We start from the raw sequence: 19,392 nt of genomic DNA on the forward strand, positions 1-19,392 counted from the left end.
AGGCAATGTGGTACTCTTTTCTCCTGAAGCATCTACAACAGAGCATGCAAAATATATGATTGATTTTTTTCATGTTCTTTTAGTTAATTCTGGCCAAGACCATTACCGACTATGATCAAAACATGTGTATGTATGTTAGAATAATTATGATGTGTTTACTGGTGATTTGTTAAAATTCCCTCCCTGTTGCTATGAGGCTGCGTGTATGCAAAGGTGATAATTCTGAAGTTACAACAAAACTACGACAGGGTGTATAATGACATAAATATGAAGCATGCCAGGGCATGCTTTCAATCTGCTGTCATAATGTAATCAGCATGGGCAGAAGTCTGGTCACCCTAACTGGAACAAAACAGGAGGAAATCTGCAAATAATTTATCACATCCTGTGGAGATTCATCAGTTACACACGTCAAAATGATGCTGAGCTGAAAATTAAAAGGAATCTGTCGTCGTCATTATTTCTCATATGGAGACGGATAGTGGAGGAAATTCATTGGACATCTTTTGAAATCTTGATGTACATGAAATGGTTGTTCTTGAATTTACATGATGTATTTAGAATTTAATTTTAGTCACAATTGAATAAGTGGTCTTTCTTACTATAAACTTTCCTTTCAAGTTACAAGCACAGCCGATGGGATTTGCCCCGCTCTTTGTGGCCTTTTCTTGTGGCAGAGCTGCCAATGATCTAGATCTAGCATGACATTTTACATTGTGCTCTCTAATTGCAGAAGCAGATAGTGGCATAGCTCACCATACAGCTGCATAGCTCCTCTTGTGTCGGCTGCTGGTCTTTTTCTTTTTTTAACTACCATCGGGCTGTGCTGAGTAATTACATTGTGGATTCCTTGTCTGATTATATGGCAGTCTTTCAACTGTTCAACTCTATCTGTCTATTTAGTTGGCATTTATTTCATTTTTTGGGGCTGGACAAGACTGCACATTGCAAATATCTTGCTTTTGCAGCTCAATATCACCACATGCCTTTTAATGATTTTAAAGAACTGGTCAAGGACTACCGCCATGCACTTCTTTTATATAATCTTATCTTATGTATAAATGTGTTTTTGTGTATTGGTTAATTTTATTGACTGTTTTATTTGTGTTTTAGTATCCTGTGTTTGTTGGTTGTTTATTTTGGGTTGTGTTTTAACAGGGTGCCCATGAAAAAGAGAAGTTTTCTCATTGGGTTTTCCCTGTATGAATGAATAAAATGAATGAATCTATAAATGTGTATAAAATATACATAAAGTGGAGCAGAATACCTGTCCCGTCAGAGCAGTAACTGTAACTGTAAGCCAAAGGAAAATATAACATGCATATATTCATATCATATTGTAATATTTTCAGTGTAATTTTCAACATGGTTTTTGCATAATGCATGTTTGTATACTGTTGTGCAGCTCTTTAAAATATATTTTATTGCCCATAACCAAAAGCTGTAGCTAAACCTGTGTGGCAGATGCAGCAGTAATTATACAGTTGTTTTAAGCCTGTCAGGTAGCAGTAAAAAGAAGGGAGCCCGGCATATGGGGGAGTAGAGAAGGAGATATAAGGAGGGGGAATAAGGGGTGGGGAGGCTTTGATGGACGGACATTGTAACTCCAGCATCTGGTAATAGCTGCAGCTGCTGTATCATTTTCCAGCCACCAGCTTGCCAACTAAATAAATATTGCCACGATCTGTCTTGTACTATCAAGTGTAAATTACTTTAACACGTCAATAACTAGTTTACAATGATGTTTTTGCTGCCATTTTAGAACATTTATTGATTTTGCATTGGAGTTAAATGGCATGAGGATTGTTTTCCCCAGTCTGTGTTTCTTATTTTACAAAGACAAACAATGCTGTTGACTAGGGCAGAGGTGAAGAGAGGACTCTATTAGTCGTGTTGCTGTACATTAACAGTAGTGTATTAACATTCTCATACAATGATACAATTGATGATATGATAATCATCAAGTGATTGCCAATATTGTGCGCAGTCTATCACGTTCTGGGGTCTTATTCATAAACTGTGTGTACACTGGGGCTGTCACTAACCATTACATTCCATTACATTCTCCAAGATGGCGCCGCTGACGGCTGCCTCAGCGTTTCGGTTTCAACTGTAAATTTGATTCTGTAAATTCTGATTATTTTAGTAGTGGAATAGTCAGTGATTTATTTATTATTTTTTTCTATTTGTCAATGAGTGCAACAATAATTAATATTGTACGTTGAGAATATGGTGACTGAGGCTTCCAGACAGACCATTTATGAATAAAATGTACTATTGATGAAAATTAAATGTGTAAATTATTTGTTTATATCTTTATTTAATAATGCCACCGTCTTTGTTATTAAATGTATTTTTGTACATGTTTTAGACTGTATAATTCTGATACTGATGATGATATTTTTTTATTGTCGATTAGTCACGATTAGTTGCAGCAGTACTTGCAGTTTACATTCCCATCATAATTTTATCCTTTATATAAAAAGACAACTTGACATGGAAATGAGCAGTCCTGTTCAAGACTTTGCGTTGAAGCATTCAGAGACGAGGCAGAAGGAGATCTGTGCTCAGAGATGAGAAGTGTGGTTTGTGAAGTTTGTCTCTGTATTTTGTTCGTAAACAATTTAAGAATTACATGTAAAGTTTCATAAATGAGACCTATTTGTCTCATGAAATGTGTAAATCGGAATTGCCCAGAGCAAATCAATCAGAATGAATAGTTAGGTGCAATTGCTCGCCTTGAAATTAACTTGCCAGGTAATAACTTTTCATTAATAAGGCCATATTCTGAATAACCAACTACAAAATGCTTTCTGAAGTGTTTATGGCTATCACACATACAAATAAAAAAATGCAAGCATGTCTTTTCATCCATATGAGGTCCGCTTCTCGACCACAGATGTTGAGAAACCCGCAAAATCAGCTCTGAAGCCTCACTGTAATCACCACAATTTTAATCACGGCCCCACGTTGTGACCCACTTCTTTTTTGGTGCACAGATCTGATTGCATGGCACTACAGCAGTGACTAACACGGCAAAACTGCAGCCTGTTATTAACCTTCACATCATATACACGATTCCAAACCATCATACAGCCAATCCTAACCCCAAAATGACACTCACTTTGGGCTGAAAAACCTCAGCATTTGTCAAATTTAATCATTTCCCCCCCTTCATATAAGCTAAAATGACGACGGTAGCTTCCCATAGGACTAAACCGACATCAACCTCCAAACCAGGTGTAAATACAACCCATGACATCGCACTACTGCTTCCTACTACACTGAGAAATCGACAAGCAATGGAAAAAACACACAGACAAATGGGATTTTTTTTTGACAACATTGCACATTTCACACACAGTCACAGCATTACAATCTAGACATCAGTGATAATAAAGCAGATTGATTATTCCTCCTCAAGCTTCAACACCATTTAATTGTGTGGCTTGATCACTGCAGTGAGGGGTCAATAGGGCTCTCTCTCTCGTTTGCACGCTCGAGCACACACAAATAAACACAGTCTAGAAATGCACACAAATTCAAAAATCACATTGGGTCTCATTCCTACTATTTCTGACTTAGTTTCACACCACTTCTTCTCACTGGGCTTCACGAAACGTGTCCAGACCGGCGTTTGCCAAAAAACATTCTTTTTTCAAACACACACTGTGCCCCATTGTGGTCCCATTGCATTTATTAGTTGAACATCTCAATTAAAACACTGCAGGAGGTGTTACGTCCTGTGGAGGAACAGAAATACTGGATTGGCTGTAATCACAGTATGCATTTTTTATATTTGATATGCATGTCTGTCTTATTATAGCTAAACACAATATCTCGCTCCATATGATATCGAGTATGAAAATGTAGTGTTTTAAAGGTACATTGCATTGTTTTGCATACTCAAATTTTGCTGTCTTGTACACTCTTGATAACTTCTACAATACCTCATCAAATGTGCCTTTTTTTGTTGCCCCAGTTTGTATATTTAGACGTGTACAAAAAAATATTAGCGCAATATGTTTTGGATTCTCCATTGTCCTCATACAGTGCTCACGTTTCCATTTTTGTATTTTTATATTTCAATTGCCTAAAACAAATGCTTTGTGATGTTATTATAAATTGCTATTTCATTTTCAATATGATGCAGATGTGGGACAATCCAGGCCAACTGACACTTCTTCCTTGGCCTTGCGTCCTTTTCACTTTGTTGTTTATCATTGTGGTTTCCGAGGTCTGCTCCAGAAATGTTCTCTCGGTGAGATTTGGTAAGAAGTGCCTCCATCTGCCATTAGGCCTCTCCACACTTTTTATCCCAAGACCTCGGAGACCCCAAACTGCCAAATGAGTTGAATTATGGCCAGTTATGTGGAGTAGACTTGGCATCACCAGGGAGAGGCCTGAGTCAGTGGAACTAACCACACTCCTGACCATTAAAAGGGGCTTTGACAAGGCTCCTTCATCTTTCCCTCTGCTCCCAAAGACTAGAGCTGCACCGATGCCCCCCGAGGACTGACTCTTCAACACACTAACCAGTCCGCAAGACAGGTGGAGAGATAGCCAAAACTAAGAACAATTTCAACGGCTTTCTCTTTCAAATTGAAATTAATGGGCTCATGAATTTCAGTATTTTTAAGGTGTATTAAATATAAATATATTTCGGAAATACCCTGCACCAAGGACTATTCAAGTCTTTGTTCAATTTAATAAAAAAAGATCATTTATAATACCTACATGTTATTCAGGCATTCAGTCTTCTCCATCACCAGATTGAAAGTCTTAACAACCTAATTTACCTTATTTTATTTCATTTATTTTACCACACAACCTGTAAATAAAACAAGCTTTACAACCTGTTTTCTTGCCAGTGTGTGAAGGAGAAATGAAATGCACACACAGTTCTAACCACAAGGGTCAGGTTCACGTCAGCCTGTAGACCACAGTTTGCATGTTGTACAGACCGCCAGGCACCGGAGACACTCACACACCACTGGATTTGATCTGTCACAATAACAGGGGCATCATGACATGATGGATACAGCTCTTTTTCCTCTGCTCTCCTTCATTCTGCCTCTCTTCGGTAATCTTGATGCAGTGTGTAATGTTTGCTGTTGCCGGCGGCTGAAATTGAATGAGTGATACAACTGGAGGTGCTGGGATTACTGTGGGCAGAATTGATGCTATCCGTCCGATGATGTGTTATTTTGAGGAAGAAGTGGGGCAACAAATCGGAGAGAGAAATGGTTGCTGCTGTGTATGATTCTACAGTTTAAGTGGTGCAAGACAAATAGAATAACTGTTGATGTGCTAGCAGGGGTTATAAATGCTTGAATAATTTTCCAAGATTTAAACATTCATCTTTTCCATAGTCTTTTATACAGGGTTATGCATGGTAACTTAACTGCTATTTGTCTCCGTAGACTGTACAGCGACAATTGCATCCTCAGCCAACTCTATGCACAACTTTAGAGGTGAAGAGGGTTGTGTCCAGTCTCCACTTTCTAATAGGGTCAGTGCAGAGAGGGGTCATAGGTACACTAATGACACCTGCAATAGATGCTTCTTCCTCCAAGCCTAAGCTGGGGCTGAGCTTGTGGGAATTAAAGTATGCTGCTTTGAGACCCGACGGCTGTGCCGAGGTCAGACGCAAACCACAGGAAAGACTAAATTCAGCTCTTTCTGCAGGTTTGGGGCTCCAGTGCAGGGTCCGGGGCTATTGTTGTGGGGTCAGGTTAAAGCTGCCCAGATAACCGGAGCAGCTGACAACCATTCATCACACTTCAGAATACATTTATGCACTATACAGCTGGTACAGTGTGCACAAACTTTTGGTATAACTTGAAAACTTACAAATGTTCACTTCAACATGCTGTATATGAAGATTTGTTTTCAATAAAAGTATGATTCTGTGAAAATCACTAGATCTGAGGATTGAAACTTAAGAATAATATGAACAATTTCATTTCATAAACAATGAAAAACCTGTATAGATTGTCTTGTCTTACGCATCTAATAATATAGCCACATTCAATTGTGCTCTTTGCCACACATGTAATCCTCTTGTGCATTTAAAAGTAATAATAGTATTTTCAAGTGTTGTTCAGACGCTGTGGGAGAAATTAAATAAGAGGCTATTTTTCTCCCCCATGTAAACAGCTGGCAGCGTCCCATGCTTGCACAATTAATGGGCATCTAATTGGCAATAATCATTTTTACTTAAGCAAATTTAAAATAGGCAGTTGCCCCTAGAAGAACAGCTGTCGGTGAAACCTTCTGGCAACATAGTGTGGTTGTTTGAGAGTGTGAATGATCATAGCTAAAAGGAAGTGATCATGTACAAAAACTTACTTCTCAAGTAATGAAGCATACAGTTAAAAACTGATGTACTGTATTACTCTTTTGAAACATAAATTAACACAATATGTGTGGTTTAGATATTTTTATAGTGGGTTTGTTAATGTCAATTTTTTAAAATGCTGAAAATATAATGTCAATATACTGTGAAAGGAACTAACAAAAGGAATTGTATCAAAAAGTTCAGATGTGTCCAAAGATCCATTTGTGCCAAAGTTTAGAGAGTTTAAACCTTGCTCTGATTTTTTCTTCACAAAAGAACTTTTCAAAGACCAAAGCAACTATACTGGCAATAAATTAGCACCCTCACTGTTGTTCAATTCAGGCCTGTGCAAGGAATATACAGAGATTTAATTTCAGTCCAAACTAAATAAAAGCATCCTCAACAAGGTCACGATTCAATGGGGCAATATAAAAAGCAAAGGGCTCATAGAACTCACGGCTGACAGCTAACACAACATTATATCGAAGATTTATGTCATTTCTATCCTGTAATTTTCCTTGTTCTGTCCACTTGGGTTGTCAAAAATATTGAAAATCAGATACTAATCTAAACTAAAACTATTATCAAAACTAGATGCTCATTCTAACAACTATTAAAGCAAAACAAATCATGAACAGTTTTACAATTATCCTGAGTTTTAGCAGAACTAGTACACAAAGTAGGGCGAGGTGATTGGGAAAAAAATAATCAAAAAAGTTTATCCCTTTGATTATTCTTGATTTTCTTTCTTTTTTCTTACATCTTTTTAAAACATATGCTGGTTTACTTCCGGTATAGAGTACAGAGTGCCATGATCTACACCGTTTTTATTTTGTGTTGATAAATCCATATTTACATTTTTTGGAATGCCTTTAAGTTTATTGTTTGCGTGCGTTACCGCTGTCAGCAAAAACACAAGTGGTCATCAGACCTAAACACCAGACCTCAGGTTTTGTGTCCTGCTCATGTCCCGTATGGCAGAGTCCACTCTATAGGAAACCATCATGAGACAGAGCAGTTTGGCTGCTCGTGTGTGCGTGTGTGTGTGCGTGTGTGCGTGCGTGTGTGTGTGCGTGTGTGTGTGCGTGTGTGTGTGTGTCTGTGTGTGTGTCTGTATGTGCGTGTGTGTGTATGTGCGTGTGTGTCTGTATGTGCGTGTGTGTCTGTATGCGCATGTGTGTCTGTATTTCGTGTGTGTCTGTATGTGCGTGTGTGTCTGTATGTGCGTGCGTGTGTGTCTGTATGTATGTGTGTGTGTGTGTCTGTATGCGTGTGTGTGTCTGTATGCGCGTGTGTGTCTGTATGCGCGTGTGTGTCTGTATGTGCGTGTGTGTCTGTATGTATGTGTGTGTGTGTGTGTGTCTGTATGCGTGTGTGTGTCTGTATGCGCGTGTGTGTCTGTATGTGCGTGTGTGTCTGTATGTATGTGTGTGTGTGTGTGTCTGTATGCGCGTGTGTGTCTGTATGCGCGTGTGTGTCTGTATGCGCGTGTGTGTCTGTATGTGCGTGTGTGTCTGTATGTGCGTGTGTGTCTATGCGCATGTGTGTCTGTATGTGCGTGTGTGTCTGTATGTATGCGTGTGTGTGTCTGTATGCACGTGTGTGTCTGTATGTATGTGTGTGTGTGTGTCTGTATGCGTGTGTGTGTCTGTATGTGCGTGTGTGTCTGTATGTGCGTGTGTGTCTGTATGTGCGTGTGTGTCTGTATGCGCGTGTGTGTCTGTATGTGCGTGTGTGTCTGTATGTATGTGTGTGTGTGTGTCTGTATGCGTGTGTGTGTCTGTATGCGCGTGTGTGTCTGTATGTGCGTGTGTGTCTGTATGTATGTGTGTGTGTGTGTCTGTATGCGTGTGTGTGTCTGTATGCGCGTGTGTGTGTCTGTATAGCAAAGCATAGGTGGAGAAGGACTAGTTGAACTAACTTTGTGAATAAGTGCGCTGAGAGCAGCATGGTCCATGTGCGAGTCATTTGGTGTTATACAAAGCCAGAGCCTTCATAAGGCGCGCGCTGCAGTGTATTGAAAAAAATGAACAAAAAACTCAGGTCCCGCTGTGATCTTTCTGGGCCGTGCAGGAGCTGTCAGCTAGGCTGTGCTCTGCTCTGTCAGTCCCGTTTAGGACTCTATGTGCAGCTGCATCATGGAGAGGCTGGAAGGGGCAGATGGTTCCGTGCAAATGAGAAGCAGGAGAGAAGAAGAGACTGGACTTTCAGTCAAATTGTGCACATTTAAGTAAAAAAGTTATGTGAGGAGTCTAAAGAGACAGTTCTTTCTCCTAAACAAGTGAGCGCTAACCCCTCATCAGAACCACGCGCTGTTACTGCCACAAGACTGGCTTGTAGACCTGTCAATTAAAATGTGCTTGCCTTGTCATTGATAGTTTAGATCTGTCAATCAAACACATACTAATATTTTGTGTTGAACATGTCTATTGTTTAAAGCCTACTGTTTCTGAATTTAACAATTCTTTTAAGAAAACAAAAACAATTTCCAACACTTTTCTCAAGTCCACATTTATGTAGCTAATGGGTCTTTCTGTTATTTAATAAGTAGTGTTTTAAGGTCCTAGGTCCTGTCATCTCTACCTGAAAACTTAGCTTTGAACAAATCACCTTTTTTGCATGACTGGACTTGTCAAAATTCTAATAAAATTCCATGACCGTTTTTTTGGGGTCTGTCACAATGTCTAAAAACACATACGTATTTTGTTATTTTGAAATACATCAAATGTATTACCTAAGGACACTGCACTATATATATATATAACCTCACTGTTAGCTTTTGCAGACAGTCAGATGTTGTGTGTGGGATGTTTGAAAAGTAACTGGATTTTGTTGAGGACATGGATTAACATCATTGTTTGAGCTACAACCAACAGAAGGTGACTTCCCCAAAGCTGACTGCCATCTTATCTGTTTCCCCAACAGCGCTCTAATCTGCGGGGCGAGCATGCCGCAAATAATTTCTATCCGGCATGAGGACAATGCAGCTGCCACTTTGTTGTGCATCATGGATTACTGTATGCATCTTGTCCCACCCTAACATAGACCTCTGACAAAGGACGTAATTGAAAACACCACCATGGCTAAATTGTGTTTTGAATGAGTATATAGTGTACACGACATGTTTACACTTTTAACGCCTTCTGCTATAAGCACATGCAAGATGTCAAAGAGATGCTATAAGCTGCGCTCTGTACAAATTATTCTCTTGTTTGTTTAGTATGTTTGAGTCAGGAATTATGGCTTCTAGAAGAAATTAAATGAGCCGGATTCAATTAACTTGAAGGAAGCTTTTAAAAACTGTAATTATGTGAGAAAATAATGGATATGCGTACCCTTCAACCTTAACCCCATCTTTTGCCATTTGTTTATTAAGTTAATTGAAGCCCGCAGATGTTGTTTGGCTTAAGTATAAATGCATTTAATCACCTATTTTAGCTTCACATTACACTTGTGCTTAAGCTAATTAATTTCCAATGTTTATAATCTTTTAATATTTCAGCTTTGCATTTTATTAGCTTCAGAAGTGGGGATGTTTTAATTAGTTATCAGAATGTTCCTTATTTTGTATTCATAATTTTGCCCTTGTATTACGACAAATGCACTCCATAGTTAGGGCATGTATAACATAAAAAATCAAAACCGAATGTAATAATTGGCAAAACACAATTTCATCCAAATGTACAGAGACAAAAAAAGCTCAACAAATACTTATCTGGATCATGATCTCATGTGATTTGTGTCTTTTGCATAATGAAGTGATGTTTTTTTTTCTCTTCTTAAAATCACCAAAAATAAATAAATCTTAGTATGTATGATGTTTGGTCGGCTCCAGGTGTCCAGGTTACCATGATGCCACATTATTTATGACAGCTATACATCTGTACATGATTATGTTCAGTAGAATACTGCTGACATGTGTGTGCCGCTTCAGTAGCTCCAAACTGCCCGAACAAACTGTCTTTTACACCTTGTGTATTTGTTTATTTTGTAGATAAGATAACTCTTTTATGGATAAGCTGTGGAGTCTCCCCGTTCTGTCAGGCTGGGACAAGCTGAGGGGAGATAAAATAGAGTCTGTTAATCTGGGGCTGGTGTGTGGAGAGAGTGATGTTATTGACCTACGCTGGCAGCAATGTGTTTCAATTATACATCGCCATCCATTTTTCAGGCAAGTGAAGCGATGGGAGGGGAGCACAGAGTTCAGGCTTGGGTTGGAGTCATTCTCCATCACTTATGATGTGTCTTTGTAAAGCACTTTAATTGAATTACCCAATTTATTCTTTAAGCAACAATGCCCTGGCACAGACCCCTGACAATTAGATACAAGTTTAAACAAAGCCACTTTGCACAGTTAATTTTTCATGGGCAGTGTACATAGTAAAAGTGCTGAGCTCTCTTCTTCACAACAGTTTATAGTGATGGTAAAAACACATCCCTAATAACCTTATACCCAGATTATGAATGGCCTTTATCTAATGAAGTGTTATCCTGTCTGCTGTAATACCATTATTGGTATTCTTAGGAGTATAGATGTATAATAATGTGCATCCAATTTTAAATTACTAACTTGGTAGTACTTCAGAAGTATAAGTGGATTGTTGAATATTTACTTCTTAAAAGAAAAAGGTAATAAATTGTATTCTGCAAGTAAAAATACAATATTTATTGTGTATATAGTGTTGTTACTGTGTGTTCTCCACCAGCATCTTCTTGATTGTGCATCTGTCTTTGTAGTTATTTAAAAGTTCCATTGTAAAGAGGGTACTTTGCTTCACTTCCCCCTTTTGTTCAGCCAAATTTTGCTGAATATTTTCTGTGTTATTTGCAAATTGCACTTGGCTGAATGTGATTAATTCTAATCAAATTCAGTTTACTCTGGTAGAGCAGCTGGAACAAGCCTAAGTGGTACTTGCTTATGTCTGTGAGTTGTCTGAGAAGATGGTGGGATTGTCAATCACATGGTCCTAAGGACATGGAGTGTTGGTATCATGCTTACACGTACACCTTGTCCTGCCTGTTCTCTGGCCCTCACACCTGGCTGCTCACCAGTTTTTAGCAGAAACTGTTGTGCTCTATTTTCCAGCTATTTGGGTCTAATCAGCTGCACTGCTCAACGCCCTTCTTGTGGAGGGCGGGATTGTGGATACCGGTGTTCTCTATAAGCATGTAATGTACACTAATTATGTTAATTTGTTGCATTGCAGATGGCCCAGTGTTGATTACTGCTTCAGGATCAGGAGAGGCAGTCTGAAAATTAAACATGTAAAGTTATCAGATGTTCATTACACCACAACCTAAACCAAACATTATTTCGGATTCTGTCTTTTCTCTTGACACGTTTGCATGGCTTCCTAAAGAGCCAGCATGCAGGCATCTAGAGAGAAATGTAATATTCTGAATCTTTTAAATGTGTATGGATTTTTAAGTGCAGTACCGTATTTTTCGCACTATAAGGCGCACGTAAAAGTCTTTAACGTCCTCAAAAGCCGTCCGTGCGCTTAATAGTCCGGTGCGCTTAAAATATGGTTTATTTCTGGTTGTGCTCACTGACCGCGAAGATATTTTGTGTGGTACAAAAGAATATTTGGGACATGAGACGCGATGCGCGACTAGAGTTACAGTACTCCGGAACCGGAAGTCCCAACAACATGTGTGCAAAGCATTCTGGGAACAGTAGTCTTCTGCTACACGCGGCGCACGCGAAACTTTGTCAAAATGTAAACAACATTTTCAGTCAGGCACAACGCAAACACCTATCCGGTAAATGAAGGACCCCAAGAAACTGGAAGGTCCCAAGATGGCTACTACCAAGAGACCATTGGATCTGTTATATTATCACAAGAAATGCGCTTACAAGGTAAATTATCAGTCATCTGTGGTCAGAGGCCGGAAGGCAGGAAGGCCGGTATCATCACTGAACTGCCGCGTGGATCCGAGATCCGGCATCACATGACCAAAGAGATTTTAGCACGGAGCACTATCGGCGTTTTGGCTGCTTTTACCATTATGCGCCCCAGCAGACATTAAACCGGGACACACGGGACAAAGTCTGTGCGAAACCAGGACAAATGCACCGGAACACGGGACGTAAACAATCGGGGCTGTCCCAGGTAAATCAGGACGTCTGGTCATAGCTATGCGGGATGTACTTCAACTGCATTTGAAGGATTTGATGACAAGGAATGAACTGAAAAAGTGAGTGTATTGTGTTGTATTTTACGTGTTGCAACTGAACGAGGCTGGGAGTTGTTGTGAATATGCTAACGTGTCTTTTAGCGGTAGCAGAGTGTGTTCTGTGTTTGTATTTTATGTGTTTACAAGTGATCTTGACTGAGAATTGATTTGGATATGCTAACGTGTCTGTTAGCGATAGCAGAGTGTGTTTTGATGTTGAACAATGTTGAGTTGAACGCGTTTAATAAAGCTCTGACTCTGACTTATCCGTCTGTTTTGTTTATCTTATGCGCTTTATCGTCCGGTGCGCTTTATGTATGGACCAGTACACATGGTACACAGATAGCTGATGGTGCGCTTAATAATCCGCTGCGCCTTTTCGTATGCAAAATACGGTACATGTATTGGTTGTTACAGTGTCATAAGAAAATGCAGCGTCATAAATTAAATTGCTCTGATTTGAATCTAAAACATACACAATTTCTTGCATTGCATCTTTCTTCACTTTTTTCATTTCATTTTTTTGCATTTGGAGTCAGAAGACTAAGAACATAGCCTACGGTTAATGCCAATCCTATGGGAAGCGTGACATTCTGGTTGTGTCAAGGTGCAGCCCGTGTGAGACGAGTCAGTTCTGCGATGCTCATTACTGTGGCCATTGAAGCAGGCTAGTGTAGCCCCAATCTCTCCTTTAAACTTGGTAAAGTGAACCCTTGCTGATGTCCAAATGAATAGGGCTCTTTCATAAAGCCATGGCCATTGAACTCTAGAGACAGAATATAGCCTTAAGTCCTGCAACCTTTGTGGCTGGGGGTTCCTGCTAGGCATGATTCCTGTTTAGTGAATAAGTGGGGTAATTATGGTGCGGTTTGGGCCATGCAGCAAATGTCACCAGCAGATAAACAGTGGGAGCAGCCCTGCTGTAAAGGCCTGATTTATTCACCCTGGACCTCCTGTAGCCTGCAGATGAATTGGGAGCATTTGAGTGGAAAAAACTAACTGGCTTGTCTTGATTCCCTGCAGTTCAAGGATGCATATAATTAGAATAAACGTAGTTAGTGGATCATGCTCCCGGTTATTTTTACATAGTCACACACTGTAATTTCACAGATTTCTGAAAGTCAATTAAGTGCTTAGTTTGATCAACAAGACATAATAAATATTCTAAAAGAATGACCAGTGAAGTGTCAGACTGAGAAATGAATCAAGGTGGACCACCCTTTCACAACCAATCAGCCCAATCAGCTCTCATCCTGAAATGTTACAATATAGCAACGCACATGGGTTGCAAGTCTGGGCAACCCTGCTTAAAATACTTCCTCTGCAACCCAGCCTTGGATAAAGTGGATGAGTTGCTATTCTAATGAAGCATAATGTTTAGTGAATCCTTTAAGAAAAAAAAAGAAAAAAATCCTCAAATAGGATCTCTTGTTTAACATGGCCAGGAGATGATATAGCCAATGAAGATCATTACCCATCACTTTCTCAAATATATATTGCTCTATATTTCCTCTAGATTAGCTTTGTCTCAAATAACAATGATAGCTTTAAGTGTCTCTAATTGAGGCTGCTAACCCTCCTTTTGCATGAAAGTGCTTACTCATTTTATCTGTCCTGTTAATAATTACATTATCATTTTACACCCCTGCTGCTACCCTGGCAAGTGAGGCCAGTGTGTGTGTCGTAGTGAAAGCTCATTATTGGAGCTGAATTATGTGCAGTTTATTGATCCCCATGGTGGATTATGGTGCTCTAAGTTAGTCTAGACAGAATAGTTAGCCAGATGACAGGGAGGAAACAGAAAGGCCTCAGGGGGAGATCCTTGGGCTCACTTAGTAATTAATGCTGCCAGGTAATGGAATTTAATTCGAAAATCCAGCAAACCTTTGACATTTGCGACACAGTATGAAATAACATTACCTTAATGAGTCGGTCAAGACCAGGAGGAAGGCTTTACATGGTATTTCTTTGATATTTTTCTTGATTTGGCCTAGTAACAATACATGTTAATATTTGTGAAACGCTTTCGGGAAAAAAAAACAAGGGCAAGGAAGCTTGAAGTCATGAATCATGTTCATTCTGTCAGGATTTACCAAAATGTCTGTCCTACTTTGTAGTTCATGAAGGTGATGTGTTAACATGTGTTACCATATTGCCAGAGTGTACTGCCAGGAGCCAAAGTGTACTCTAAAGGCTGGCCCTCATAAAGCACTGGATCACCACCAGGCAGATTGCTGCACCTGTTAGAGCAACCCTTCACTGATACTACGCCAAGAACTTTGCCCTGCAATGAGGCAAATGTGTTGCTCAAAGCCCCTGTGTGTCTTTTGTGCGCCTCCTAATGTCCTTGGCTCAAATGTTGTGTGTTAGTAAATGCATATATGTGCATGATGAATATGGGCTGTGTCTACAATGGGAGGCACTGAGTGATTCAGAGGGGCGAGCAGGAGGAGAGTGAAGCCGTTGATTAGACCGGTTTTACTGCTCCTTTGACGACCTAGAAAACCACGGCTGCCCTGACCTTGCATAGCACAACCCTTATATATCTAATGATCTCTGAGCACCTTAATGATACAATGTGTTCTTGCTCACCCTTTCTCCCTCCATTTTGACTATCCTCCTTTTATGTTCCTTTCCTCCATTCTCTCTTTTTAGAACAAGCACACACACACAGACGTGTCCACATTCACACCCTCACAGTACATAGCCCTGAAAAACCCAGTCAGCAGTTTGGGGTAGGAGTCTAGCAAATGAGCTGTCCTATTGAAATAGAAAGGAGAGTGCTCTGTTCTGCAGAAAATGCTGCTATGGCAAGCCTTAGAAAAGAGGGACGAAGGGGAAATTGCTTGTTCGGACAAAGAAACATGAAAATGTCCTTTCACTACAAATGTACCAATTTACATTGAAGAGACTAGATATCTATTTCTTAGATGCTCTACTTTTCGTCTTCCTTTTTATGTCACAAAATGCCTCTAAATGCTGTAAATGGTTTGAGAAATGCTATTCAATTTAATACCTGCTTTTTCAATTTCTTTTTTGGGATTTTAAATGTGTGCTGTGGAGTATAGCAGCAGCTAGTTTTTCTATATTTTAAAATGTAATAGCGCTCTGCATATTTCTTTCAAAAATGCTAGCGTTATGTGATGATACTCCAAAGGCTATAGCAACAATGGGTCACCATAAAATTTACAAACCATTCCAAAGTCCAGATATAAATTGTATTGTTTATCCTTTTTACATGTGCTCGTACAGGAGATATTTCAGTATTCCACTGTTGCTGTTAATTCCCTCATTTAGCTCACTTAAAACACAAATCTCCACTGGCGCTTGTATTTGCGCACCGCTTCGGCACAGTAATTAAGATTCCATTCTGGCTCTGAATAGAAATGTGAAGACGGAGGGTTATCACTGGACTTCACTACACAATGAAACACCTAGAGTGACCTCAAACCTAGCCAATGGGCCAACAGGGTCCTTCTAGCACCTCTCTTTTCCTCCGGGCATCAAGCTGTGTGGTCTGCTCTCTCATTACTCTCTGTGTGAAGGCCTGGGTGGTGGGTGGCAGGCTGGGGAGGAGCGGAGGAGGGCTTCTGTCCCTGGATGAGTGAGTGCGGATAAGAAGTTGTTTGAATTCATAATTGTGTTCTCGTGAAGGGGACAGATTTGTAAAGCAAGGCTGGGTTCTTTGTGTGGCAGTGCGAGTCCAGCGGAGGGTGTGAGAGGCTCAAAGCTAATGTAATCTACGCTATTAGAGAGGGTTAATTAGCTGCTGAACTGGAGCCTGAAGAGCACGCAGGGAAAGAGGGGAGACACGCATTGAGATAGAAGGAGGCCGGGCGGCGGGGATAGAGAGGTCTTGAGGGAGTGATTAGTGAGCGTTTGTTGTAATAGAGCCACACAGTCAATAAGGCTACTCCTCTGAGGACCAGGAGAAATCCAGAAGAAAAGAAAAAGTGGCGAGAAAAGTTTCACCTCATAAAAAATGCTTGGAGGTCAGCTGTGGTGACATATGCTCTGGCTCAAGAGATGAGGATTTATTATTTTCATTTTTAGAGAAAACCAATTAAAATGATTTTTGTTTCTGTATCTGTACCCTTTACATTTACATTATTACCAAATGTAAATGCTAAAAAAACAACACAACCTATTTATTATTTAGTTACTTTTTATATTATTGATACTTGCTCAAGTGAGTATCAAGTTTTGATAGTTTTATGCCTGGTGTAAACTGACTCCGGTTCGTGCAGTTCCCACAGGACTAAGAAAGTACTTAAAATCAGCGTGCCCTGTTATACTGTCTGCTGCGATGCAGTTTAAGAAGTTTATCTTTGCGTCTGGTGCGACTTCCAGGTCATTAGACAAGTGCTCTCCCGCGTAACCCCCGCGTAAATCTGCGTGGCGATCGTCAAAAACGGACCAGAGTTGAAACCTGCAATCTGCAAGTAACCTGCGGGTCCCCGAACTGCACCCGGACCGGAGTCAGTGTACACCAGGTGTTAGTTAGGTCTATGCTGTGCAATTAATCACATTTTCATTGAGATCAATAAATGAGAAACAATTTCTTATTGTCAATGAGAAGCTTAACCGACTGGTTCACAGCTAATCCTCAGTAACAATATGTAGTTCAAACTTGGAGGAAGAAATAAGAAAAATAGAAAATTGTTTAAAGAACAATGCAATATTATTGAATAGTGAATTCATAAATGTAACTAAGGCCAATGAGAAGAGTGCAATATTAACTACACTTTCGGTGCTATTTGGGAGAGTGCAATAGGAACTGTATTTTAAGGACATGTAGAGGTTGACTGGCTATGTGCAATGTAGATGTGAATATGTGTAAGGCCTTCTTTTCTGTGGATTGTGTAGCTCTCGGTCAGAGGAGTGGATGTACTGACTATTAGTATCCAAATTTATCCATTTAGACACAATAAAGGCTTATCTTATTTTATTGCAAGCTAATGTTATTAATAATACAAATACATTAAAAAAATATGATAAATGCAATGTAATTTCACCCTGACCTAGTTTAAGTATAGATTAGCATCTGAATACTTTTTAACAACCTTTCTACCTTTCTGGCTAATTGAGGCTGTTTTTCTAACACTAGTCATCCCCATATCTCCTGGTAGTTGCCCATCCTCTTTTTGCAACATCTATTGTTCCTTTGAGCCTTTTTTCATTTAAGAGCGTTTGGGCCTTATCCCCAGGCATTCCAAACACACAATAATGACCCTTACCTAATTGATTTAGTTATTTGTGTTTGTATTTTGATTCTTTTTTGAAGCTTTTTCTTCATCTTAAGGTGAGAGCCGGATGAAAAAAAAAACTCTGTGTAGAGTTATACCCTCAATTTAATAGCAGACTGAGGTGTTTCTCCAGCATCATCAGATCAATGGAGAGTAAATAGCCCACACTTCTTGTTTCACCGTGCAGTATTGATCTTTTCCTCAGCCTCGACTTCCCTTTTCCACCGGCTTCTTGTGTCTTTCAACCCGAGGGACAGGGCTGATTGCCATAGATTGGACAAGCTTACAAGCGCATGATGAGGAACCTAGGCTTTCTTTTCTTCTCATAGGCTGTTTCATTTTTTCTTCTTTGTGGCACTGGCATGAACACACAAGACAGACAGACATACACACAGGGACTTAAAAACAGCTCCACCGCCATCAAGGAGTATTTCTTTCTTGTTTCTCCTGTTTTTCCACCTTCATCTGGGAACTACTGTACACTGCTGCTGTACCGATCTTTCGAGGAGCTTGCCTCGTTGATGGAGCTTAACAAGACGGAGAACTTGATAGATCGTGCCTCTTCACCTCATCAGGAACTTTATTCTTTCCAGATGGCGCCACATTTGTTTCATAGCATTCTACCGTTCATGTGGCCTGGCCTGATGAGACTAGCACTGCGACTGCTCGTGGGTAAGTCTTAATGCTGAAGTCCTGTAAGCAGTGATGGGAGCAGAGATGACGAGGGGGAAGCCCAGCCTATTCCCAGCCCCCTTGTGGCACTGCATAGGCAAATGAGGGTCACGAGATTCAGTCAACCTTATATGCATGTTCTAAGCACAAATAATATATACAATCAAGTGTTTCTGATGAATGTTTCTGTTTGCCTCTTACAGAATAGTTAGTTAATAACTTAAATGTAAATGATCATTTTTAATCTTCGAAGCAACCGGGTGTTCTCTTGTATGCAATATAACAAGTATAATAACATAATCTTTATTGCATGTTGTGTGGTCTTTTTCATCCCAGGCTGCAGAGTAAACTCTTGTACACGTGCCGCAGCATGGCTCAGGATCAATATGGAGTGTGTTTATTGAATTCTGTATTTGTGTTTGTGGAGGACGTGCATAAACTAGCTGCAAGTGATCTAATGTGCTTTTAAGGCTCATTACGAGCCTGCTGGCCTTATAGATATGCTTTGATTTGTTAATTTGTTAATACCTCAATCATGCACTTGCTTATATCTGATCCATGCCTGATTTATATTTCATCTCCACAATGTAATGTTCAAGACACGTGTGCTCTCTTGTATCACAGTGTGTGGTTTAGTTACTTTAAATGGGAGAAAATTAGTGTAGAGTATGACCTTTTTTCTTCTTCAGATTATTGACCCTTTGATCTAATTTCAAAAACATAGTTTTTCTGAATGTATTTTATTTTACCTCTTTTTCTTAAGTACCGGTAACCCATGTCCACCCTTTATGCCCCCCTGCACCCCCCACATACCTGAGGAGACACGCACAGATCCAGTATCTCAATACTCAATGCACACTTCTGGGCTCCGTGTGTTTGCATGTGATATTTTAGGCGACTCTGGGAGGGATGACAGTTCTAGCTAGGCCTATTAGGTAACCCTCAGGGTGCCCTCAG

Source organism: Eucyclogobius newberryi, unplaced genomic scaffold, assembly GCF_026437365.1.
Source record: "Eucyclogobius newberryi isolate DKJ021-1_F unplaced genomic scaffold, fEucNew1.0.hap1 SCAF_6, whole genome shotgun sequence".
Taxonomy (NCBI): Eukaryota; Metazoa; Chordata; class Actinopteri; order Gobiiformes; family Gobiidae; genus Eucyclogobius; species Eucyclogobius newberryi.